General features: G+C 32.6%; 1 long non-coding RNA gene across 5 annotated transcripts; it reads right to left on the bottom strand.

Annotated features, from left to right (window-relative positions):
• Positions 1-621: 621 nt before the first annotated feature.
• Positions 622-5,978, bottom strand: LOC110936402. 5 transcript variants are annotated; one of them, XR_002589989.2, is made up of 12 exons: positions 5,749-5,978; positions 5,286-5,363; positions 4,641-4,703; positions 4,387-4,526; positions 3,866-4,141; positions 3,147-3,200; positions 3,014-3,070; positions 2,584-2,638; positions 2,318-2,464; positions 1,148-1,217; positions 930-1,028; positions 622-799 (listed from the first exon to the last, which is right to left on the bottom strand). It is a non-coding gene; the product is annotated as an uncharacterized LOC110936402 (long non-coding RNA). The 5 variants fall into 5 exon arrangements; XR_002589986.2 differs by having other exon boundaries at positions 3,014-3,200; XR_002589988.2 differs by having other exon boundaries at positions 930-1,012; positions 3,014-3,200.
• Between the last annotated feature and the right edge of the window lie 4,533 nt (positions 5,979-10,511).

Genomic DNA, 10,511 nt, shown 5'->3' with positions numbered 1-10,511 from the left:
CAATGTTCTTTATAACTAGTGGGTATGAACTCACTCTTCGCAGCGGGCCGAACATTCAAGGGACTTTGCTTTGCAGATCGAAACGTAATCACGCATGTTGCGGCGGAGGCGTAAAACCATTACAAAAATTAACGACATCGAAACGTTGCCGAACACTACTAGAAAAACACTTTTCTTGACATGCATTGCGTGTCATAAAAGGGTCCTTATGACACGCAAATGCGAGTCGTTGATTGAGGAGTCATAAACTTAGCATGACATGCATTTGTGTGTCATGTTTTTATGACACACATTTAATGACACACATTTAATGACACACATTCATGATACACATTTAATGTTAATGACACACATTTATGACACTCTTTTTAAGACACCCATTTTATGACACACATTCATAACACTCATTTTATGACACTTTTTAATGACACACGTTCATAATAAGTATTTATGACACATACGCATGACATTCATTTACGCGTGTCATGCTTTTAATTGTATAATTTTTTTTTATAAAATTACTAATTTGCCCTGGATACATGTATAATAACAAAAACAATAAATCTTTTTCATAAAACAAATACACACATATATATACCAAAACAATCCATTACATAATTATTTGTCAAGTATACTACAAATATTTTAACGTTAACAAAAAAAGAATTGTTTGTCAATACATCATCAACACCTAAAATACGATTTATAACTTAAAAATAGAGTTAACCACATAATTTGACCAATCTTCACGAATGCCATCCATATCCGCAGCCGAGTATTCCTCTACTCATTTCCCAACCTGAGACAACAATTAAATAATATAAATCTTAAAAATCAAAATTTAATCCTAATATATGAATTTAAGCATTTGTTTGGATATATAAGTACATATTTCTCTAATATACATACTAAAATATGCCTAAACTTACATTATCATTGTCAAGTATTTCAACTCCTTTGTAAGCTATCTCCTTCATGAACTTCATCACATAATAGCCGCATTCAGTACCTCCTGGTTGACGTGGACACTACCACAATTAAAAATATCAAGAAATGTAAAACCATTGCGATTTAAGTTTAAACTAAAGGGTGTCAATATTTACAATATCATTACAACCACAATTTACATAAGGGGTTAAGTGCTTACCCTAGCGTTAATCCATACGAGTTTAACCCTTATGTTGGCACCACTTTCTGAAGCATACACGGGCATTGCCCTGTAAAAAATCAAAATTATATCAAATTATATTCCAACTCTGTAATACCTGAAAATTTGAAAACCCTAAAATAATAAATATTGATTAGTTATGTAGTTTTTAAATGAGTTTAATACATTCTTAAACCCGTTTAAACGGTTATCGTTTTAACCGAACAGTTCTTGAGTAAATAGCATTTAACAATATCGTTCTTTATATAAACAAATAAGCAATACAAATAGTAATAATAATAATAATATTTATTTAATATAGTTGGGTTATAATAGTAAGGTGTTATTTAAAATTATAATTAAACTAGAAGGTTAGTTATGGTGATTCCTTAAACCTAAGGATGAATTTAACAATTTTAATTAAAAATCTTTTAGAGTTTCTAAACAATTCATATCCATATATATTACAATCAAACGACTTTCGTAAAAAATGGCATGATTGGAGTTTCTTTTATTAAATTGATTATCATTCAAACCTTATTTGTATTCCTTCAACAATCCATGGCTTAACAGTTGGTCTCGCAAGTCTTAATACACATTCACTCTAAATATATATATATATATATATATATACTAGTCTAAGATCCCGCGATTTTCGCGGGTGGCTTAACACAAATATATAATATCTACTGGCATTGAATCATCAGGTAGATCATCATTTTTGTTCTAGGCCTTTCCAAACTTAGGCTTCACGTCTAAGTCTAAGAACCCGCAAGCTTCACGGGTTGGTAAAAGAAAATTTCTTTATTAATACCGCTGACATTAAATATTTTGATTTTATACACGGTAAAAGACAACCGAACATATTAGATTACTATGATTTCTCAGCAAAAGTTAGAATATATTTTTTTTGTAGATGATAATGTTAGAATATATTTGTTAAAATAATAAGTATTACACCTAAACCATTAATAAAGGTTTAGGTTGGTTCAGGTTTAATTTTCAACAGCTCGGTTTCGGTTTTAGTTTATCAAAGCTCACAATTTGAACTAAAAGCCAACAAAACCGGACCGTAAACATCCATAGCTCATGAAATTTGAATCAGAAATAGGCTTAGGTTACACCAGGACTTGGGCTTGATATGCGCAAGATCAATCTCTTAACACTCACCAGCATCTCTAGAAAATCTACTAAGCCATGATCCATTGGTGTGGTCTCTGGTCTCCCTTTACCATTTGCTACTGTGCGGCATATTCTTGTGTCCCACAACATTTTATTTGGTGTTCATTTGGTGTCTTTCTAGGCATATCTTGTGTCCTACAAAAGTAAACAAAATTTGTTAAGCCTTCAACATGCACATATTGATTTGCAAGGTAAGAACCTCATATGTTATGGAGTAAAAAAAGGCTAACAATGTATATAGATGAAGAAATTACCGTTGAAAATGTATGACTTGGAGGTACATATGAAGCAATTTTTTTCTCTTTGCATCTGTGAACCAAGATTACACATAGTTTAGCATGATGGTCTTACGCGTAACCCACCCAACATGAACCCTTTTTGACTCGTACCCCGACCATTTTCACAATTTGCGATTTTCAATTATATAAAAAATACCCAAAATACCCCTGCAGCTAATTCTACAGTTTTGACCCGTAATTAGATTTTGCCCGTAACAAAAACAATTGTATCGACATGGGTTGTTATTAAATGGACCAAACGTAAAGCAACATCTACAATTGTATCTAAAGTGTGAGATAGAGTACTAATTACATTTAATTACAGTTAATACACATCAATAGATATTAACATAATTACGTAACAAATGTAAATCAAAATTAGGGCTCAAAATTAGAAAATGTATACCTAGTGGTGCCGTTATAATGATTGTTACTACTAACGATTGCTTAATTACTGCAAGCCCTACCAAACGAAGTAACAAACCATGCTCATCAACATGATACTCAATGTTGCAAGCAACAACTCCTTCGACACCTACCTATTTCTCTTGACTTTGATTAACGGTTCATTACCATATGATAAATATGATTCTCTGCAAAATAAATAAAATCTTGTAAAACATTCGGTTTAAATAAAAAATAATCTGAGAAAAGAAAAACAAACCCACTCGTTAAATGTCATGTAAGCAAATCATATTCTGAATGTGTAGCAACTTCTAAAAGCATGTGTACAAAAAACATACTTAATTTATTCATGTTTTCAAAAATAAAAACAAACCCACTCATTAAATACATTGTTAAAAATTTCTGACACCGAAGAGACTTAGGATTATAGTAGTCAAAAGCGCAAAACGCACCAAGGTGCACTTTAGATGCAAGAGGTGCCCACTTCAGTTGCCTCATACCCATTTTTAGTAACGTTTCTTTTAACGCGTGTTCTATATTTTATTTATTTTTCCTACTATTACGGTTTTCTATGCCTTGCGCCTACGCAACTGCAACATTAAATAGGATAACCAACATGTGCCTAAGGTGCTACAATCTTGACAAATGAATAATTTGGTAGGACCTGACAAAAAACAAATGCTTTGTTGTTAATCTGGTGTACTAATGAGTGATTATGTGTATATGCATATCAATCTATAATCAACTAATAATCAATCCTGACTTCTCTAAAATTAGAATTCACAAAGATGAACATGAAAATAGATTTACAAATCAATAAAGATTATAATCGATTCCAAGGAAGAAATGTTACCTCTGAAAAGACTTGATCAGAAGCTGCATCTCTCTAGCCATTTTTACATATTAGACTATAAACTGTTATAACCTATTCATCCATTTTCTCATACCAGCCTCCCAATGGTCGCTATTTTCTGAATTTCCAGAGCCGAGAGGACTTGCGCTCTGCAGCGGAGAACATGATGATTTTTAACAAACCATAAATAAAAAGTTGGATAGAAATAATTCACATATAGAATCAGTCAAATGATTCAAGAGGATCGTCCCCAGAAATCCATGGCCTTGGTAACATCTACAAATGGAAAAGCAAATAATGGAATTATAAGATGCAACATGTGAAAATTTAAAATGCATTTTAAACTAATTCTCATCAACCATATCATCAGTATATAACCTTTTTAATCATGTTTAACAAATCAGTAAAACAAATGCTGATGGGCAAGCCAAAAATCATGTGGGCACAAATTAAGTTAATATAGGTGTAACAGTATAGAAAACAAAATTGAAAACAATGGGTGATATTAATTAAGTGAGTACCTTCTTTGTGCATCAACGCCCCCAAACCCTAATTTGGAGATCATACGAAGCCATTTCGGAAATTACAGATAATCGGTAGTAGTGGTGGCTGTAAATAAGAACTTGTCAAGCCATCAAACATCCAATATATAATAGTTGTACTGTTGAGAGACAAAAAAAAAAAGCAAATAGAAAAAGTTAAAGATGTATCTGAGTAAAAAGATGTAATAAAGGGTTAAAGTTTTTGGTATCATAGATTTTGTCATCATACATACTTCAATTTCCCAAGCCTTTCTATTGGTTCCCCCTTCACGATAGGAATCCTTGCCTGTGAATACCTGAATATGATTCATGAATCACAAGCTTAACAGTACTACCAAATAAGTTAGTTATGGATTTGTGAAGGGTTTCTACTGCATAACCAACAACAGCTAATCCAGGAATCAGCTAATATAGAAAGCTTCCCACCATCCCTAATTGTCATCATTAATAAGTTGTCCGACTAATCGGCCCAAATTGAATGGCAATACCGTTTAAAAAACCCTCCCACCATCCCTAACCGTCATCATTAATAACTTTACTACTTTGAGAAGGGGACTGAGACCGGGATGCATATGATTAAAAACATAAACCATCAAATAACATATACGATTTAACAACTAACAGAAAAAAAAACATTAAACAGTTTTCCAACTCCAATCTGAAACCGGTCTAAATCAAATAAATGTGGTCATATATAAGATATTAAAAGCAAATCAATTGCAGTGACATTTAAAATAAAGAACAAAAAATGATTTTAAGGACACCAAAAATCAGTTGCCATCCTCTTAATTGTTATAATTATTCTAATGACTTTTTCATTAACTTTTTCCTGTTTGGCAAGTATGATTTTATTGCATACTTTTAGAATACGATATTACCTATTTCAACTTGCCAAGGCAACAGAATACAAATCAAATCATCAACCTTCATCATCATCACGCAATACATAAACAAATCTGGAACAATGAACATCAGAATACAAATTGAATCATCAAACATAGGTTATCTATAAGACCATAAAACATAAAACTTTGTAGCATCAAAATCGAATCAGAGATTATTCTAAAACAAAGTTAACCGAATTAAAAAAAAAAACTCAAAACCCTAGAACGATTTAGGGTAAAAATTAAGTCGAATTGTATCACTCCTAGATGTACAAATACATGTTAAATCAACGTTAGGGTTTCAAGAATAATCGATTAGATTAAAAAGTTTGGGTTTTTAAAACCCTAATCGATCAACCAATATATATACATCAATATTAGGGTTTCAAGAGTAATCTATTAGAGTTCGTATAAAGATTATCGATTGAAAAAATGAACAAAAAATGGAGAATCTAACCTGCTTGCTTGCGAATTGTGATGGAACATGAAGAGTTTTAGGGTTTGTGTTTTAGGGGATGAGAGTAAAGGGTGAGAGGCGTGGATTCAGGGGAAATTGGATGATATCTACACATGAAAGCGCCATAGTAGAAATCGCCAATGTGATGTCGGCTGAGATTTAGGGATTTTGATTGTGAGAAGATGGAAAGAGAAGGGGAAAAAGGATGGGAATTGGTGATCCCGCCTAAAACAAAAAAAAGAGTTGTAATAGAATGCCAGGTGGCAATAAGTGGTTTAAACATATGCCATGTGGCTTAAGTTTGTTTTGTTTTATTATAAGGTATAGATATATAGAGGAAGGTTAACGTACATTACGGCTTAACATACATCACGTACGACAGGTAATTACGTACGTTCATTTTAAAATCACGCACGTTATAACTCAAAAATTCAAAATCACGCATGTTGAAACACAATAATCACGCATATTGAAAACATTAATCACGCATGTTATAGAACAAATCACGCACGTTGTCGTACGTGAAGTACGTTAAGCCGTAATGTACGATATACTTTATATATATATATATATATATATATATATATATATATATATATATATATATATACCGCAGCGCCGATCTTGATTTCGGACGTCTTCGCCGCTGTAACAACTTCCCCCATCGAACTAGCTTGGTCCACAGTCACTGCACGCAACAACACCACCGCCATCATCTTTGTATTCCGACACCGCCATGATTGCAACTTCGCCATGAACTAGATTTATAGTCGCTATCATCTTCTGGGTATCGGTTATCGCCGCCACTGTTCCCACTTCGTTGTTTCAATCTACAAGGTGAACAAACCAACCAACCTTACTTATTTGATTTTCCGGTTAAGTTTCCGATTCGGGTTAGGGTGGGTTGTTTCTGGTATATGATTTTCCGACGACTAAGAACTGTAATAACTAAAGGGCTTTGAAACCTTGCATGTGTGGGCAGAAGTTGTTGTTTGTTCGGCTGAACCCACAAAAATCAGTAAGTGAGATTTGAATAAACAATTGAGGATATATAGTATTATTAGTTATATATGTAGCATTTACATTATTGTATGGTATACATAAGTATATGGTGTTATTAAACTAACAAATATATTTTGAAATATAACTTAAACGAGATATGAGTTATGGGTTTCATAAGCAAAATCTTACAACGAAGGTATTGATATCGATATCTTAATAATTAGTTAAATTTGGTGATTTATAAATAAATTGAATACCTATAGTACTGAGTTATTTTTTTAACTAATATAATATATATTTTTTATAACTAACATGACATATCTTTTGTAGCATCATAATATATATATATATATATATATATATATATATATATATATATATATATATATATATAGGTAAAGGATCCTGTAAAAAGTCCATCTTTTGTAAGAAGTGTAAGAAATAATCTTGGAATGACAAGTGTCCCTCATCTTAATTAATTCAAAAGGGTAGATTAGTAATTGTACATTTTTGTCAATTAATTGATTCACAATATAACTGAAAAAAAAAAACTAGCCATGAGAATTTTTAGGGATTGATTGTTTCATCATCATCTTCACGTCATCTTCTCCGATTTGAACACACATGCATCTCCGACCACCGTCACCAATTTCTTTCGTCTCCACAAATCATTCACCGTCATTGTCTTTCATCTTCGTCATCCTCATTTCTGATCGTGACTTGAATCATGGTCATGGTGTTTTAAAATATTGGAATGTTTTGTATTTTGATTGTCCAGATGTTAAAACACCATGGATGTATGCACAATACAATGTTTTCTGGATTCTAGATAAAACACCATGACTTGAATCATAGTCAATTTATCCAGTTATTTTAAAACACCACGCCATGAATCTGATTATACAATGTCTCCATATAAAACACCATGACTTGAATCATAGATGTTTTAAAACACCACACCATGAACAATGTCTACAGATAAAACACCATGACTTGAATCATAGTCATGGTGTTTTAAAATCTGGGGATGTTTTTGTATTGATAAAACACCACGCCATGAACAATGTCTCCTGATAAAACACCATGACTTGAATCATAGATGTTTTAAAACACCACGCCATGAACAATGTCTCCAGATAAAACACCATGACTTGAATCATAGTCATGGTGTTTTAAAATCTGTGAACGTTTTCTATTGATAAAACACTACGCCATGAACAATGTCTCCAGATAAAACACCATGACTTGAATCATAAGCGTATAAAACACCACGACATGAACAATGCCTCCAGATAAAACACCATGACCTGAATCATAGTCAATTTTTCCAGTTTTTTAAAACACCACGCCATGAATCTGATTATAGATCTATTGATGATAAAGTATGATGAAATTCATTGATTTTTTGGAGATTGATGACGGTTACCATATAATTCGCTGGTTACCATATAATTCGCTGATCGTTAGGAAGGTTGATGGGGGTTTTGAAACGGTTACCATATTTTGAAACGTTGGAAAAGTCACTATTGCCCTTCAATTTTTACATAAGGTCCTTCTAATTAAAACACAATTTACATTTTATACCCTATTGATCTCAACCATTAGATCAAATATCCAATGGTTTAAAACACTTCTTACCCTTCTTACATTTTAGACACTTTTTACCATATCCCTACCCTATATATATATATATATATATATATATATATATATATAGAACAAGTATAATGTACTTCACGGCTTAACGTACGTTAACGTACGCGACAAATTTACGCACGTTAATATGAAAATCACGCACGTACAAAACTGATGAAACCTAATCACGCTTTCAGCAACTTGGATATAATCACGCATACATGTGTGTAATCACGCATTGGATTTTGATCAAATATATAATAACGCACGTTATAAACTTAATCACGCATGTTGTTTTTCGTCGCGTACGTTAACGTACGTTAAGCAGTTTTGTACGTTAACCTTTCTCTCTCTCTCTCTCTCTATATATATATATATATAGGGTAATGCTAGACAGAAAACCCTCAAATTCTTAGAAAACTCTGGAAACCCAAATCTCCCCCCATTTTTACCCAACCTCCCGACATTTTTTTTTTTGAAAAAAATTACACATGTAATATACATGTTTTAGAGTATTTTGGGCCAAAAAAACAAAAAAGCGCCGAAGGGATTTAAAAAAAAAATAAACAAAATTCAGTGCCTAACATGTGTTAGACAAAAATGCTGAAAGTTGCTGAATTTTTTTTTTTAAATTATCCCTTCGGCGCTTTTTTGATTTTTTTGACCCAAAACTCTTAAAAACATGTATATTACATGTGTTATTTTTTTCAAAAAAAAAAATGTCGGGAGGTTGGGTTTTCTAGGGTTTTTTATATAGATAGGGTTTTCTATCTAGCCCTACCCTATATATATATATATATATATATTAAAATTATTTACAAACATTTTAGCAGATAAAATGTAATTCAGTACCAATTATGTATTCAAGCCATAAGTTAATGGTTTCTTGGACAAGAAATATGTTAAGTATGAAACTCTAAGTCGTTGGAACGTTAATCAACAATTGAATTGGATATTGTAATCTAGGTTCGGTAACTCTAATTTGAGATAACTAAAATGTAGGTTTTCGTATTCATTAAGGATGCCCTAAATTTTGTTTTGCTTTGCGAAGCCTAAGGTACGGATTCCGTTTCATTTTCATCATAGTATAAATATAAATTTGTATCCATTAATTTGTATTATGTATTTTTTTTTTCATCGTGGTCAGTCTTCAATAATTCTTTATTATGTTATTTTAATACCTTTTAGTGTTTTGGAAATTGTCCGTTATCTCTGGTATCGTCTGGTTTGATTGTTATTATGTTGTAGCATGCCATACCTCAGACTTGTATTCATGGTCGCATGTTCCCGTTAGTTTTATTTTAGTTGCCTGAAGATTCTTTACAAGGCCTTAGTATTTGTACTCTGTCACCCGAGCATGTTTGGCTTGCCGTTTGGGCATCAACGGCATGGCACTTATCGTGACAGTGCGTAATAAAAGTTCACGGCGTCTCTAGCTTGTGCTTGTGTAGCACCTTGGCCCCTAGAGGCGTATAGATCGATCTTTGCTCTGAGTCTGTGTTTGTTAGTCTGGAGATGGAATAATGGGTGAACGCCACACTCACCATCTCATAGGTGCATGGACTAGCTAGCTGTGTACAAGTCTGTTCTGTTTATGGCTTTGGGTGCTTCCATGTTACACGACATAGTTGTTGATATATCTGTCGTGTAAGTTAGTATATGTTTCTGTATGTGAATAAGTTCAGTATCTGATATATTTGATATGTTTTGTACGCATCTGCTTATGTTTCCGATCAGTATTGGGTTAAGTATGCTTCTGACTATGTTTAGTGTCCGATTCTGTTATGTATTAGTTATGTCTGTTTTTGACTCAGTATCTGTACTGGTTTGTATCAGTTTCGTCTCAGTATCAATCTTGATTAAGATTTAGATCCGGTGTTATACGTTTAGTTTGTATCCGTCAGTTGATGTATTCAGTATTTGATTCAATGTCTGTTCTATTCTTGCCATCTGATCTGTCTTTATTTCGTGTCGATTCTCTCAATCGGTTTAAGTAATTTCGTTAGGATTTTATTACTCTACATATAAACTTAGATTATCTAAAGTAATTTGTTTACTAAGGTGTTGTTTGTTTTTGCAGACATAAATTGTCTGCAAGCTGATTTCATCTGTTTTTATGTCTGCAA

The sequence above is a fragment of the Helianthus annuus genome, chromosome 4, assembly GCF_002127325.2.
Source record: "Helianthus annuus cultivar XRQ/B chromosome 4, HanXRQr2.0-SUNRISE, whole genome shotgun sequence".
Lineage (NCBI taxonomy): Eukaryota > Viridiplantae > Streptophyta > Magnoliopsida > Asterales > Asteraceae > Helianthus > Helianthus annuus.
This window is presented reverse-complemented; position numbering and strand designations above follow the sequence as displayed.